Source organism: Tenrec ecaudatus, chromosome 4 (genome assembly GCF_050624435.1).
Source record: "Tenrec ecaudatus isolate mTenEca1 chromosome 4, mTenEca1.hap1, whole genome shotgun sequence".
Lineage (NCBI taxonomy): Eukaryota > Metazoa > Chordata > Mammalia > Afrosoricida > Tenrecidae > Tenrec > Tenrec ecaudatus.
Window position 1 is genome coordinate 90,763,409 of NC_134533.1, and position 16,024 is coordinate 90,779,432.

The 16,024-nt window shown below is 45.3% G+C and overlaps 1 protein-coding gene and 1 pseudogene across 3 annotated transcripts in view; one reads left to right on the forward strand and one right to left on the reverse strand.

The window, feature by feature from the left end:
* Positions 1–223, reverse strand: part of SMCO4 (single-pass membrane protein with coiled-coil domains 4) — a 62,495-nt gene extending 62,272 nt beyond the window's left edge. For 2 of the 3 annotated variants that reach the window (XM_075548714.1, XM_075548713.1), the window contains exon 1: positions 105–223. The gene's annotated coding sequence lies outside the window, so the exon portion shown is untranslated. Of the gene's footprint in view, positions 1–25 lie in introns of all 3 variants that reach the window. The other variant, XM_075548715.1, reaches the window with a different exon arrangement.
* Positions 224–4,824: 4,601 nt separating this feature from the next.
* LOC142445958 (ubiquitin-ribosomal protein eS31 fusion protein pseudogene) lies at positions 4,825–5,318 on the forward strand (annotated as a pseudogene).
* Positions 5,319–16,024: the final 10,706 nt, after the last annotated feature.

Sequence of the window (16,024 nt, forward strand, 5' to 3'; positions counted from 1 at the left end):
GCCCGGCACGGCCCGTCCGGCCCACCTCCGCGCCCCCGGCGCTGGGCAAGGAGCCGGGCTCCTTCCTGTCCACCAGCTGGACGCCACTGCCCGGGGGGACCTACCGCGGCTGCTCCGGCGGCTCGGAACAGTTCCTACGGCTCCGGCGCGGCAGATGCCCAAGTCATTCACCCCCACCCCCACCCCTGTGGATCCAGTTCCTGCTTCTTTGAATGCCTGGTCCAGTAGGATCAGGGGGGGAGGAGCAAAGATCACATTTATCTTGTTCACCTCTCCCTCCCCGAGGTTAGCCTGGGGCCCAGAATACCCAAAACTCCCAAACTGCGCGGAGGATTTCCGACACATCTTTACAGGCGGAAACAAGTGAGCGATAAATAGAAGTTCAGGGAGCAAACCAGTGAATGGATTTGTAGGGGTTCTTACCACTCTCTACCCCAAGGTAGGCTTTTACACCTCATACCAGGCCTGGGTATGTTTTGTTTTGGTCTGCATATTTTGTTTTGTTTTGTAATAAGATTCACAATTCCCCACTTCATCAGCACCACAATGGAACAAGACCCACAGCTAAACGTTTTTCAGGCCTTTTAGCCAAATAGACAACTTTTAGATTCACCACTTAAAAGCTGGGACATCTCCCTGGGCCATGGTTAATTTATGCATTAATTAAGAATAATAAAACTGAGCTCATGAGATTGAGGACTAATTGAAAACATATGCTGTAAAGAAATTTAGTAGTAGCTATTGTTAGGATTATTGCTGGCCTAATTGTGTTGGACTGTGTGGATCATAACAAACTATTGATAGCCTTGAGAAGAATGGGAATTCCAAAACGTCCTGGTTCTGTCTTGTCCCTCTGGCAACATCTTGAAGTCATCCTTTCACTTACTTTCAGAAACAAAAAGGAAGCAGCTGTGCTGTGAAGGGTGTAGACTCAGATTGGAACTGGGATGGGATTCCTACCCTTCCACCTTGGGCTTTCTGTACCTACATCCTTATGCAGTTACATAATCTGTCGATTTGCAAAAGGGTGGAGTTTAGCCTGTCAGTCAGGTCACAGCCAAAGAGACCTCTGTGTGCACATGGGATTCTGGGAACTCCTGTCTTCCTCCCTGGAGGCCAGACACAGACTGCTATGCATTCCTGTTGATAAACCTGATGGAGCTGGAGCTCTGGAGCTAGATGAGCCACCTGGAGATCCCTGCCACTAGATCCACAAGACTTTCCACTCGCTGATCTGTGATTTTCCTGCATTCAGCATCATTGCATGTGTTGCATGAGTCTGAAGAGGAATTTATAGACTGGTATTGGACATGAGGACTAATATCAGACTTATGGACTTGATCTGGACTGGGCTGGGATGTTTTCAATTACTCTTTGATAGGAAGTTCTCTATTACACAAATATGAGGGTCTCTGGATTTGTTTCTCTAGTCCACCCTGACTAACACAGTTCTCTTAATGGTAAAATGTGGCAAATAGCAGGGTACTCTATGTCACCATCAAGTCCCTTCTGACTCCCGGCGACCCTATATGTGGTGTCTGAGACTGGGGGTCTTTATTAAAGTGGATCGCCTCTTTCTCAAGTAGCTGGTAGGCTTGAACTGGTGACACTGCAGTTAACAGCCCAATGCCTACCCCACAGCACCTACAAGGCTCTCTGGGGAGAGAGTTGGTGACCCGGTTTGTGAGTGAAGTCCCTGGAACACAGTGGGAGTTTAATAAGAAACTCCCGATTCGTTTAAGAAGCATTTAGGAAGCATCTACTTATGTTAATTGAGGCAGTGGTATATAACTTCCCAAGGCCACTGCTAAAAAATAAATCTTGGTAGGCAAACATTTGATGTAGGATTCTGCACATTACCAAATGCTTCCATGTTCTAGCAATCACATGGCTTCTGACACTCTCGTGTTGAAGGAAGAACACTGCCACACCATTCTTCCACAGAGCAGCTGGTTGGGTTCAAACCAAAGACCTTTGGGATAGCAGTCGAGTGCTTTAAGCACTGTGCCACCAGTACTTTGTAAAAGAGCCAGCCTTCAGAAGTTGGAGTCCTGTCTACGAGGGTACGTTTACACACAGTGGGAGACTGTGACATGCACGGTCTACACTGATTCACACCTCAGGATCCAGGCCCTCGCAGCGCCCCCACCCACAGTGACCCAAGGCTTGACCATGTGACTTGCCTCGACAAATTCCATTATCTTTCCATTCCATTTTCCCATGAACTTTTTGAAGCCCCCTGGTAACAATCCATAAGAAAGTTTGTGTAAAAATGGAGTTAACAAGACTAATAATGTGAGTAGTGATACCAAGAGGGTAGGTGGAAGGTGGGGGGAGAAAGGGGGAAATGACCACAATGATAGACATATAACAACCCCTCCAAGTGGGTGAAGAAGATAGCAAACTATGTAAGATATGAAAATAACAACCATTTATCATTTATCAAGGGTTCTTGAGGGCAGGGGGAAATGAGCTAATACCAAGGACTCAAGTAGAAAGAAAATATTTTGAAAATGATGATGATAACATGTATAAAAGTGCTTGACACAATGGATGGATGGATTGTGATAAGAGCTGTAAGAGCTCCCAATAAAATGATTTTTTTAATTTTTAAAAAGGAGTTGAAAGATGATGGCATTTTCCCACAAACTTTTTGAAGCCCCCTTGTATTCAACAATAGAAAACTGATAGACTTCACATGCAGCCATTTCTGTCTTTACCGAGTCTTGATAAAAGCCACCCAAGAATACGCTGACTCGTGTTTTCTGTCATGAAGTATTCCGTTGAAAGTGCTGTTGTCTACACTTACCAAAGTGTCACACTTTACACAAAATTCCCTCTTCATTGACTTGGTTACTAAACTTACTGCTGATTTTTTATACATAGCAACCACAGGAGACTGTGGGACCACCACACTGGGTTTTTTAAGTTGTATCTTTTTGAGAGGAACCCAGTGGCATAGTGGGTAAACACCTGGCTACCAACCACCGTCAGCAGTTTGAATCCCACAGCAACTCTGTGGGAGAAAGACATAGCAGACCTTACAGCTATGGAACCCCTTTGGGGATGCTCTACTCTGTCCCAGAGGGGCACGGTGAGCTAGCATTGACTTGACAGAAAAGGGGCTCTTCATGGGAGCAGATCACAAGGCCTTCCTCCCTCAGAGCTGACTGGGTGGGATTCAAATAGCCAGCCTTTCAGTCCGTAGCTGTGCCCTGAACCGTGTGCCACCATTGAAACTCCTCCTGGACCGGCCACCATAGCAGTGGCCTACAAAACTAGCCGATGGTTTTCCCGAGGCTTTACACAAACTCCCTGGATACGTGTGAAAGAAGTAGGCTCTGTCTACCGTTCGGGTTTGCTTGTCAGTCAATTCCTTAGTAGAGGCACTGTGTCTGGGGTGATAAGGTTTCAGGGTCGGTCAGGAAACAGCAGAAGAGAAAAAGATGCTATAGCTCATCTAACCCACCGTCGCATTTGATGGGAGAGTAGACTGGGGCCAAGGGCAGTCAAAGGAACATCACAAATCCTACAGGCAAGGAAGTTGGCTCAGAGCCGAACTCAGATGACTGATCCCAAAATCTTTACAGTATCTGTTGGTTCACTCTGTTCTTTTCTTGAGTGACATTTGGTGCCATTTAAGATATCTTTTCCATGTCCAAATACTTAATAAGGCTCTCTTACCCCGGGAGATCTGGGGCAGCCTCCCCAGAACTGTTGGCTGCACCACTGCGCCTGCTGCTCACTGCACACACTCCAGCCTGGCTTGCTTTCTGTTCCTCAAACCAGCAAGCACTTTTCTCCCGCAAGCTCTTTGCACACCCTGTTCCCTCTCCTGATACACTGTTCCCCCAAGTCTTCACCCTGCTAAAACGTATTTACCAGAACCCAGTGGAGATCTTGAAGTCTCCAGTGGTACAAAGGGGGAATATGCTTGGCTGAAAACCAAAAGACTGGGGGTCCATCCACCCAGCAGAACCTCGGAAGAAAGGCCTGGCAGTCTGCTTTTGAGAAACCCGCCATTGAAAATCTGCTCTGACACATGGGTCGCCCTGAGTTGGAGTGATGCCATGGAAACTGGTCCTGGGCATTGCTATTAGAGTTCATGGGTTGTAGACGATCCTGAGGATAATGGCACGGGGTGGGTGGGGGTGGGAATCTGGTTGGCAGATGGGCAGTTCACTGTCTTGTAACTAAAAGAAAATTTCAGAAAGAAGAACAAGGGCAGGCACCTTCCTTGTCTGGGAGCAGCATCCAGAACCATCAGCTCCTTTTTGCTTCCTTTCGCTCCTCCACGGGAGCCCTAGAAGACCGTCCACTTGCTCTCGTGACACCCGTTGACCAGAGGAAATCAGGAGGACAGTCAGTAGAAAACCCCGAAAGAAAATCGTCAGGAGGCTGTTAGCAGAGGCGTGAATCTGCAAGTTATGTCTGCCACATAATCTCTCAGACATTACCTTAAAAGCTGTTCCTTCAGGGAAGCTTAGCCAATCTATCTATTACCTTATCTCACAACACACTAACTGTTTCCTCACATCTGTGGATGGTATTTTACAATGTAGTTGCTAACTTGTCTGTTTGGTTACGTCATGTTTTTTCTCGTACTAGGTTGCAAGGCTCTGGGCGGGCAGGGCTGTGCATGTTGGTCCCTGCTGTCTCTTCCTCGAGGGCCCTGGTGGGATGGTGGTCATGCGGTGGGCATCTGATTGCAAAGGCAGCAGTTCGAAACCACCAGCTGCTCCTCGGGGAAAGATGGGCTTTCTACTCCAGTAAGAAATTAGTCTTGCTTTCTGATCCACCATCTGCGGTGGAGCCGCCGCCAGGATGCAGATCTTCGTGAAGACCCTCATGGGGAAGACCATCCCTCTCCAGGTCGAACCCTCGGATACGATGGAGAATGTGAAGGCCGAGATCCAGGGCGAGGAGGGAGTGCCTCCTGATCAGCAGAGGCTGATCTTTGCGGAGAAGCCGCCGGAAGAGGGTTGCACCTTGTCTGATTGCAGCATTCCAAAGGAGTCCACTCTGCATCTTGTGCTGAAACTTCGTGGTGGTGCTAAGGAAAGGAAGCAGTCTTACACCGCTTCCAAGAAGAAGCAGAGGAGAAAGTTGACCAGAGGTTAAGTTGACCTACTGAAAACACTCTGAGGTATATGGAAATGGCAAAACCCTGCAGACGAGTGTGGCCGAGTGTTGGTGCTGGGGTTGTCACGGCCAGCCACTTTGACAGGCATGACTGCGACAGGTGCCATCTGACCTACTGCCTCAACAAACCAGAAGACAGTAACTGTGCCCTGGTGAATAAAGGACATGAACATTAAAGATATATATATTACAGTCTTGCAACCCCACAGGGGCAGTTCTATCTACACGGACTGTCGCTCCTAGTTGGAATCGAATGGAATCAATGGCAGTGAGTTTGGATTCTGATTTTCATATCTCCCTTGCCTAGCACAGGGCCTGGTGAGTAAGCAGCTCTCCGTGACTTTGTTGAATAAATGGGCAAGCGAATGAACAGTGAATGAATGAGCAAAAGTCAGCCTGGAGATTCTACTGACTGAGCCCATTTGTCATTCACGCAGTCAGAAGGGGTGAGAACCGACAAAGAGGAAATGGTGAGCACTGGCTGTAGATGATAAGCAATGCTGGCTCCCTCGTGATGCTGTGATTGAGAAAAGGACAAAGACTCACCCCGGGATAAATAAAGAGGCACTACCTGGTGCGTTAGAGATGAGGCGCCCTGCACTGGGCCAGAGTGCCCTGTGCCATTCTTTGAGCTAAAGTCTATACGCAGTGGGGCCAAGGGGGCCGGGTGTAGAATTGAAAGTCTGGATGCCCCAGAGTGTCTGCAGAAATGGGACTCTTCAAGACCGATGTTGAGTCGGTGGCCTGGCTGCAGCGTCCAGGAGCCGAGTCAGCAATGTGTGCTCATCAGCCTGCTCCCTGGGCCTCAGCGGTATCCCTGTGGGTGTCCCTGTTGGTGGCAGAGGTCCCACACTCACACCTGCTGCAGCCACAAGTCCATGGAAAGGTTTCCACAACCCAGCCACAAAAATGAGAGCAACGGGACTAACAAGTGAAGTGACGTGCATTTAGGTTCCATTTCAATAAATGTGTATTTGTGATGGCATGTTTGCTTCCTGGTGTATTGTCGTTGGCGATGGTACTGGTGGTGGTTGTTTGTTTGTTTAGTTATTAAAAAGCTAAAACTTTTGTTTGCACAAAATTTGTGTGTGTGTGTGTATTGTTACTGGTCTGTGAAATCTGAAAACCTACACATAACTACTTTCTTTTTAACAGTTTTATTGGCATATACTTCACATAGCATACACTCTAATTGTTCGATCATATTAAGAACATTCATGCAATTGTCACCATGATCAATTTCAGAACATTTTCTTCTTGTACTCATTTTTGTATGAAATAGTCCCTATTTCCCCCATCTTTCCCTGCCATGTCCTTAGGCAATTAACAATCCCATTACAGTTACTGTCTCTGTAGATCGACCTATCCTGGATTTCATGTAAAGAAGACATTGAAAACACAAACAGAAGCAAGCAAACAAAAAACAACAACGATTAGACAAAATATAGAAACCGCCATGTACATGCAAATATATACAGGAAGATGGGGAAATAGATCTGTGTGTCTATATTTATAGGTCAAGTATTAAGGTGGCGGAAGGACCTTGGGCCTCTACTCAAACACTCCCTCAATGCATGAATACCTTCTTTTATTAAATTGGAACTCTATGATGCTCACTCTCCCGACACAACGGCTGGAGCCAAAGTGGGTGAACAAGTAAATGTGGTGAAGAAAGCTGATGGTGCCCGGCTATCAAAAGAGATAGTGACTGGGGTCTTAAAGGCTTGAAGATAAACAAGCGGCCATCTAGCTCAGAAGCAACAAAGTCCACATGGAAGAACACACCAGCCTGTGTGATCGAGTGGTCCCAAAGGGATCAGTTACCAGGCATCAAAGAACAAAAAATCATTATCATTGACTGCACACCTCCATGATAGGATCGCTGAAGACAAATGGGTGCATAAGCAAATGTGGTGAAGAAAGCTGATGGTGCCCGGCTATCAAAAGAGATAGTGTCTGGGGTCTTAAAGGCTTGAAGGTGAACAAGCGGCCATCTAGCTCAGAAGCAAAAAAGCCCACATGGAAGAAGCACACCGGCCAGTGCGATCACGAGGTGCCAAGGGACCAGGTATAAGGCATCATGCAAAAAAAAAAACAACAACGATATAAGTGTGTGTATATATGTGTATATGTATATGTATATATATACCATATTAAATGAAGGGGGAAGTGCAGAGTGGAGACCCAAGGCCCAAGTGTCGGCCAATGGAGATCCCCTCATAGAGGGGTTTAGGAGAGGAGATGGGTTAATTAGGGTGCGAGGTAGTACCGATGAAGAACACAGCTTTCCCCCAGATCCTGGATGCTTCCTCCCCCCAACTACCATGATCCGAATTCTACCTTGCAGGACTGGATAGGGCAGAGGCTGTACACTGGTACATATGAGGGCTGGAGGTACAGGGAATCCAGGGTGGATGATACCTTCAGGACCAAGGGTGTGAGGGGCGATGCTGGGAGAGTGGAGGGTGAGTGGGTTGGAAAGGGGGAACTGATTACAAGGATCCACATGTGACCTCTTCCCTGGGAGAGGGACAGCAGAGAAGGGGGGAAGGGAGACTCCGGATAGGGCAAGATATGACAAAATAACGAGGTATAAATTACCAAGGGCACATGAGGGAGGGGGAAAAGGGCAGGGAGGGGGGGAAAAAAAAGAGGACCTGATGCAAGGGGCTTAAGTGGAGAGCAAATGCTTTAAGAATGATTGGGGCAGGGAATGTATGGATGTGCTTTATACAATTGATGTATGTATATGTATGGATGGTGATAAGAGTTGTATGGGTCCCTAATAAAATGTAAAAAAAGAAAAGAGGAGAATAAAATGATTAGGGCAGGGACTGTACAGATGTGCTTTATACAATTGATGTATGTATATGTATGAACTGTGAAAAGAATTGTATGAGCCCCAATAAATTGTTAAAATAAAAATAAATAAATAAAAAGAAACATAAAAAAAAGAATTGTATGAGCCCCTAATAAATTGTTAAAATTTTAAAAAATTAAAAAAGAAAATGATTAGGGCAAAGAATGTACAGATGGGTTTTATACAATTGATGTATGTATATGTATGGATTGTGATAAGAGTTGTATGAGCCCCTAATAAAATGTTTTTTAATTTAAAAAAAAAAAGAAAGACCAAAAAATATATATATATAGAAACCGCCATCAAAAATGAGAAAATCTAAAAAGGAAGTGAAAACTGAAACACTTAAAATGGGACAAAAGGAAGATCAAATGATAAGGTGTTACATTTTTTTAAGGTGTTACATTTTAACATCACTACATCTGCCACATTCCGCTTTCCAAGGCGGGGCTTAACCCCTGTGGGGACCCTGCATATGGATTGTGGACTTCCATTGACATCCATGGCCCTCGGCAAACCTGGTGAATTACCACTTTGTGTTCTCGGAGACCTGGGCAATTCTTACAAGGACTTGGGAGGCTCCGCAAAGCTCTCACTCATTGTGATCTTGTTATGGTTTTAACCAGGTGGACCTGGTCTTCGTTTCATTTTCTGCCACAGACCTATTACCCTGCGACTTCTGAGCTCCACTGGCTAAAAAGTGGGGCCAAGGGCACTTTGCTTTTGGAACTGCATCTGGGCCTCTGTTCTGGAGGGGCCCTTCAAGCACAGGGCCCTGAATTGGAAGCCCAGTCAATGACTGGGAGCCCGCGCGCACGCGCACACGCACGCACGCACGCACACACAGGCATGCTGACGTGTGTGAGGTAGGGTCTTCCATTGGTCCCAACCCTGCTTCACTTGAGGAGAGCTACTTAACCCCCAACGAGAGGCATTACTGTTTTTACTCTCTGTGTTACCAAGAGGGTAGCGGAAATTGGGAGCAATTAAGAAACGTACCTAGGGCTTGTTTGACTGCAGAAGTCAAGCCCTTGGCTTCCGTAGCTAGATATTCCCTCTACAGGTGCTCCGTGGAAGTTAAATCTTTAAAATGAACCCGCACAGGCCGGTAAGATGGAAAGACTCTGAGAAGTAGACAGCTTGCCTCCTCTAAGCTGACAGGGGAAGATATTGAGCTTCTTGCACAGCAAAGGAGCCGAGCTTTAAGTTCTTAGATCTACATTTGCACTTCCACCACAAGCTGTTCTCCCCATTTCATCCACTCAGGTGGAATTTGAATTCCTGCAAGGAAACAGATGCGTTTGTATCAAGGTTTATGATTTTTTTTTAATGTCTTTTTCTCACTGGTAGTAATAGCATATATATGCGCATATAAAAATTTTAAAACAAAGAGTTTGAATGCGATCGTACTGATTCAGTTTTACAGTAAAGGTGGTATGCCCGTTTTCACAAAGTTACTTAAATGAATACCCTATAAGGGGGAATTGAAGAGCCCTGCTCTCATTTGGACAAAGGCACTGCAGCGCCCATGAAAAGGCCAGCCAAGCTCTTCTTGCTCCCGACCTCTGGCTTTCTGAAATTTAAATCTTCAGCCGAAGGATGGGAAGGGGTCCCTTCCCCACCCCGACTGTCCTCCACCAAATCGAGCTCTCACGTCAAGGACACCAGTGGAGTCTTTAAATTTAATTTCTGCACAACTTTCTCCCTGCTGGCAAATGTTAGGTTTCTATTTCAGGAGAAATAAGAGCTTCATTAACTTGCCTGTCTTCATGCTCATCTAACTCCTTTCAGGGTTTAGCTTTTTGCTTCGGAGAGCAAGACCACATGAAAACTACAGCTCCCCAGAGTCCCATTAAAGGAACAATATCCTGCAGGCTGGAAACAGAGCCGGGAAGCACCACCATACCCCCACCACCACCATGCTCAAGGTTGTAAATAATCAACTGCAATTTTAAAACTCCCAACTGGAAAGCACCACTTCCTATCGCCTGAACTCTTAGACCTACAACTCTGAAGATTCCCCCAATGACTCCTAGCTCCGGGGTCCCTTTTGCTCTGGCACATTTTTAACTTCAAAAAGGATTTCCTGTGCACAGTGTCCTTGTCTCCAGCTGAACTTCACCATTATGAGGAGTATTGATAAAGTTCTAGCTGCACTTGGCTATGGAGTCGCCCCAGGCGTGCTTACTGAGCACCTTGGAGGTGCAGGCACTCTATGGGATCTTAGCAAGCAAAACACAAAAACAGTTTTTTCACTTCCTTAGGGAAGCTTACAGACTAGTGGAGAGAAAAACGAATGTATCTGCAAACTACGTTAAGTGTTCTGTGGAGCGGGAAGGGGAGGTGGAGAAGAACAGCAAGGTACTATGAGCAAGTTTAAGTACGAGGCCTAATTTTAAATCAAAGGGCGGGTACTCCGGTGGTGGGATTCTGGCTTTCCATGTAGCAGACCAGGGTTCATTTACCCTCCAACGCACCTCGGGCTCAGCCCCCACCCACCCTGCTCTCAGAGGAGGCCGTAGGGCTGCTCGGACTGCTGAACAGGTTTCCGTTGAGATTCCTGACTACGGTGGAGTAGTATAAAAGCCCCAGAGATCAGCTCCTGAAAATCCGCCAATGAAAACCTGATGAACCACAAAGGTCCAATCCGTGGCTGTGTGAGTCGGGGTACTTGAGAGAAACCAATCCATAGAAACTCATGTAGAAGAGAGAGTTTTATATAAAGGTTAAGTGTGCATCAAGAAAACATCCCAACCCAGTGCTGCCCAAGCCCACAAGTCCAACATTAACCCATATGTCCAACACCAATCCACAAAGTCCTCCTCCATCTCACAAAACATTCGCAATGATGCCGACTGCAGGAGGAAAGCCAAGTCAGTGAATGTATAAACATCTCAGCACTGGCAGGGGTCTCCACAAGGCTGCTCCAGCACCCAGGGCTGCATCCAGGTATGTCCATGTGGCTTCTCCTCAGGGACGTCTTGCAGGAAGTGAGCCTTGCCAGCTAAAGCAGGGAACTGGCCAAGGCAGCTGCACCCTGGTCCGACCATCACAAAGCAAGAGACCCAAGAACTCGAAAGGCGAGGCTCACGGAGCCATTTAGCCCTTCACCCTTCAATTAGCCCCACATGTGTTTATCGGTCAGGTTGGCACAGTAAACTAGCTACCTCAGTGGCCAATCATGCATGGGTGGGAGTGGCGCTGAACCAGACACCATTTCATCCCGCTGTGCAGGAGACACCATGAACGGGGAGCTGGCTTAACAGCAGCTAACTCTAGCATCACTTTTCAATTAACAGGTCAGGGAAGAGCTTTCTGGCAGTCACAGGAAAGCTGAGACCTGAGAGAGAAATGAGTATTGGCCTGGTTAGGAGCCTGCTGTCTTCCATATCTCTGGCCCAGCTCTGCCGTACAAATCGGGCTAGACTGGTGAACACACATTGGTACAGATAAGAGCTCTCGACACATGGAATTTAGACAGACAAACCCCTCAGGAACAGTAGTGGGAGTAGCAATATCATAAGAACAGGGGGATGGTCAGATAGGGGGAAGGGGTAGAAAGGGAGAACCCATCACAAGGTTGGATAGATAGCCCCCCCTTCCCAAAGGGGATGAATAACAGAAATGTGGGTAAAGGGAGACAACAGACAGTGTAAGATAAGGAATAATAATAACAATAGATAACTGAGAAAGGATTCATGAGGGTGGGGGGAGAGGAACTTATACCAAGGGCTCAAGTAGAAAATGTTTTGGAAATGATGATGGCAGCCTATGTACAAATATGCTGGATACAACTGCTGTATGGAATGTTCTAAGAGCTGTAAGAGCCCCCAATAAAATGATTCAAACGAACAAGCAAACATAGCTCTGGGCTGGTGACCACGACACAGTGTACAACCTCTCCTTGCAGTGTGACCTTGAAGAGGAGCCGCAGGGTGGGGCAGTGGGCAGACATTTCCATGGCGGCTCCCTTCACCTCTCAACCACCCTCTGCCAGATGAACTCCCGGTTCCCCTTAACTGCAGTGCCGAGGCTAGCCCTCCACCATCAGCTATTTTACCTGCTCCCCACATCTCTGCTGTCTCTGCATCCATAGGGAGCCGGTGGCTCTGCCTTCTCCTCCACGACGGGACCTGGAAGAGAAAGAACATGGCTGTTCAGTAAGCCCCTGTTTCATGGAAACGTACTTCACCTCAGCATTCGGTAGTATGTCAAATATCTGGTGTGAAATAAGAGTCCCACTCGACAGTAAATCCGCCTCTTTACAAAGAGCGGGGAGCGCCTTTCATGAGCAGCAGTTGTGGGAGCACTTCCGGTCACATCGAGGAATCTACTTGTATGTCTTGGACGGGCCCTCTAATGCCTCGCCTCAGGTTCTTGCTTCTAAGATCCATATGCTAATTCAGAATCATTAAAAAATGGTCAACATGAAGGAGATGAGTCAGTCAGGATGCAGTGTAGCAACGATGAAGCATACAACTTTCCTCTAGTTCTTTAGTGCTTCCTCTCCCCCACTATCATGATCCCAATTCTACCTTACAAATCCAGCTAGACCACAGGATGTACACTGGTACATATAGGAACTGGAAACACAGGGAATCCAGAACAGGACCAGTGGTGAGAGTGGCGATACTGGGAGGGTGGAGGGAAGGTGGGGGGGGGAGGGGAAACTGATCACAATGATCTACATATAATCCCCACCCTTGGGTTGGACAACAGAAAAGTGGGTGTAGGGAGATGTCGGACAGTGTAAGATATGACAAAATAATAATAATTTATAAACTATCAAGGGTTCATGAGGGAAGGGGAGTTGGGGAGGGAAGGGAAAAAATGAGGATCTTATCAAGGGTTCAAGTAGAAAGCAAATCTTTTGAGAATGATGGCAACAAATGTACAAATGTGCTTGACACAATGGATGTATATATGAATTGTGATAAGAGTTGTATAAGACCCCAATAAAATGATTTTTAAAAATAAAAAGAGAAATAACAATGTAAAAAATCAACATACATAAATCAGTTGGATTCTTATATATTAAAGATGATGATACCAAAAAAATATATTAAAAGAACAATACCATTTACAATAGCTATACAACAGACAAAATATTTAGGAATAATTCTTACTAGAGAAACTAAACACTTATACAGGAAAACTAAAAAAAAAACTCCTACAATGAATTAAAATAAACTCACACAAATGGAACAAGTTACCATGTTTCTGGATAAGCAGACTAAACATTGTGAAAATGTCAATATTATCAAAAATATAAATTCAACATAACTCCCTTCCAAATTCCACCACAGTGCTTAAAAGAAATAGAAAAACTAATCACCAACTTTATGTAGAAAGGAAAGAAATCCAAGATAAATAAAACATTATTAAAAAAATAACAAAGTAGAAGGCTTTTCTCTGCCAGACTTTCAGTGATATTGTATAGCCTGTTACTGTACAATGATGCTATGAAGACCAATAGATTAGAATCGAGAATCCAGAAGTACAAACATTACATAGAGACACGTAATCTTTATTAAGGACTAAAACACATTAATTGGGGAGTTGGAAAAACTGGAGTGTCACCCTGCAAAAAAGTAAGACAGGACCCATAATGCACACCATGTACAAAAATGAGCTCAAAAAAGGATCAAAGACCGAAATAAAAACCACACAGTCATAAAGACCATCAATGGAAGAATAGTGGCAAACTTAAGGACCCTAATACAACGAATAAACATACTACTGAACATAATGAAAACTCCACACTGTAGAAGACAAAGTAGAGAAATGAACCTGCTAAGAATACAACATTTATACACATCAAAAGACTATCAAAAAGAATTAACATAGAACCCTCAGATTTGAAAAATATTCAGTAATAATACATCAAATACAAGGCTAATCCGCAAATCTATAGAAAACTTTACCTGAACATGAAAATAAAAATAACCCAGTAAAAAAATAACCCAATAATAAAGGGCACAAGACATGGATAGACTATTTACCAAGATGACAGCCAAGTGACCAACAACCATATGAAGAAATATTCAAGTTCATTAGTAAGAAGAGAAGTACAAATTAAAACAACAATGAGATACCACGTCACACGAACACTTTTAACATAATTCAGTAAAAGAGAAAATAATAAATGCTGGAGAGGATGCAGAGAGATCAGAACGCTTTTACACTGCTGGTGGGATCATAGAATTGCACAGCCGCTACCAAAAATAGTATGGCGCTTCCTTTACAACATGCAAATACAAGTACCTTGTGATCTAGCAACCTCTCTACTGTGCATATACCCTAAAGAAATCAAGGCTACCGCACAGTACCTGTGCACACCTATGCTTAATGCAGCAATTTCCACAATTGCAAAAACATGGGAACAACCAGATTATAGAGGAATGGATAAACAAACGTTGGTACATTCACACAATGGAAACATAGGTGTGTTAGGCAGGGTTCTCTAGAGAAACAAAACCAGGACACTTATGACTAGATAGATAGATAGATGATAGATAGACAGATAGATTTATACAGGGAGAAGGAATGCAACAGCTAACTCGTCCACACAGCAGTACAGAGGTTCCGTTCAACTCACTTCTGTGGAACAGTTAATATACTGGAAGTGCTTCAACTCAAGTGGGCTGCCGGGTCCAAGGTCAAGGAAACAGACAGCAGTCTGCCCACAGGAGGCAAGCAGCATGGTGGGTCACCAACAGTCAGCAGCGCAGGAGCTTAGTGAAACAGGCCAGGGTGGGATATAGAACACAAGCAATGCAAGGCGTGAGGGTCCACAAGCCTCAAGCTCAAGCGATGAACACACCAGCAGCGTGGCGAAGCAAGTTTCCAAAGACCCTCAAGCTCTAGCGACACTATCCATGGATGGCCTGGCCCACAGGCAATGTAACTCACAGATTGAGGCAGAGAACTAGCTAAAGCAGGAGCTCATTCCAATGTGCTCCGATCCCCAAAGAGAGAGAGAGAGAGAGAGAGAGAGAGAGAGAGAGAGAGAGAGAGAGAGAGAGAGAGGGGCAGGCCTTGCAGAGCCATTTATCTCTTCACCCTGCACTCAAACTGCGACCTGATTAATCCCACATGCTCCTATTGGCCAGGTTGACACAATAAACCGACCTATCACACTATGCATCAATAAAAAACAATGACAACTCAAACACCACAAGAGAGGGACAAAACTAGAGAACACTATGCTTAGCAAACGGTCAATCTGTGACAAAGATAAATATTTAATAATATCATTATGATAAGGAAAAATAAAGACAAAGAAATGTGGTTTATATACCAAAAGACAAGGATTTGATGACTATGAGGAGGCCAGGGATTGGGGCCAAGAACAGGGAGAAGGGCAGGATAGGATATTGGGGAGGGAATTAAGAAAAATGAGGGGGGAGAAAACCACATTTATGGGTAGAATGGTATATTGTTTATTTAATTTTTTGAGATGGCCTGTGTTGCTATATAAAAAGTGTGCTTCCTTTAAAATAAACAGAAAAATCTTACAAATTCCTTATTCCTGGGACGTAAATATCAGTCCCAGGAGCCAGGTTGGTGTAGTGATTACTCAACAGCCTGCACTCTGAAGAGCCAACCGCTGGAAACCACCTGCAGCTCCTCGGGAGAAAGACAGCCTTCTACTCCCGTCTGTAGTTATCGTTGTGGAAACTCACGGGGTTGCAATGAGTCAGCACTGACTTGATGGCGTTGAGGTTGGTTTCCTTGAAATACTGGTCTGAGTGGCTAAAAACAAAGGAAGAAAAGTAAAACTGAAATGGACTTGGAGTTTTCGGTGGCAAATATGTTCTTTTCAAACATATGGGGGGTGGAGGGAAGTGCATTTTCTGTTGGTATCATGTAGCTTTGTCAGATGCTCAGTGGGGTCCCTGACTGGACAGAGCCTAGAAACTATTGATCCCAAAGGGGGTTCTTCACCAGTCTGAGGGTAAACTCGGATGGAGAACTCCTCTGTCTTGATTTCACTAACTTCCACTCACACTTCATTCCCTC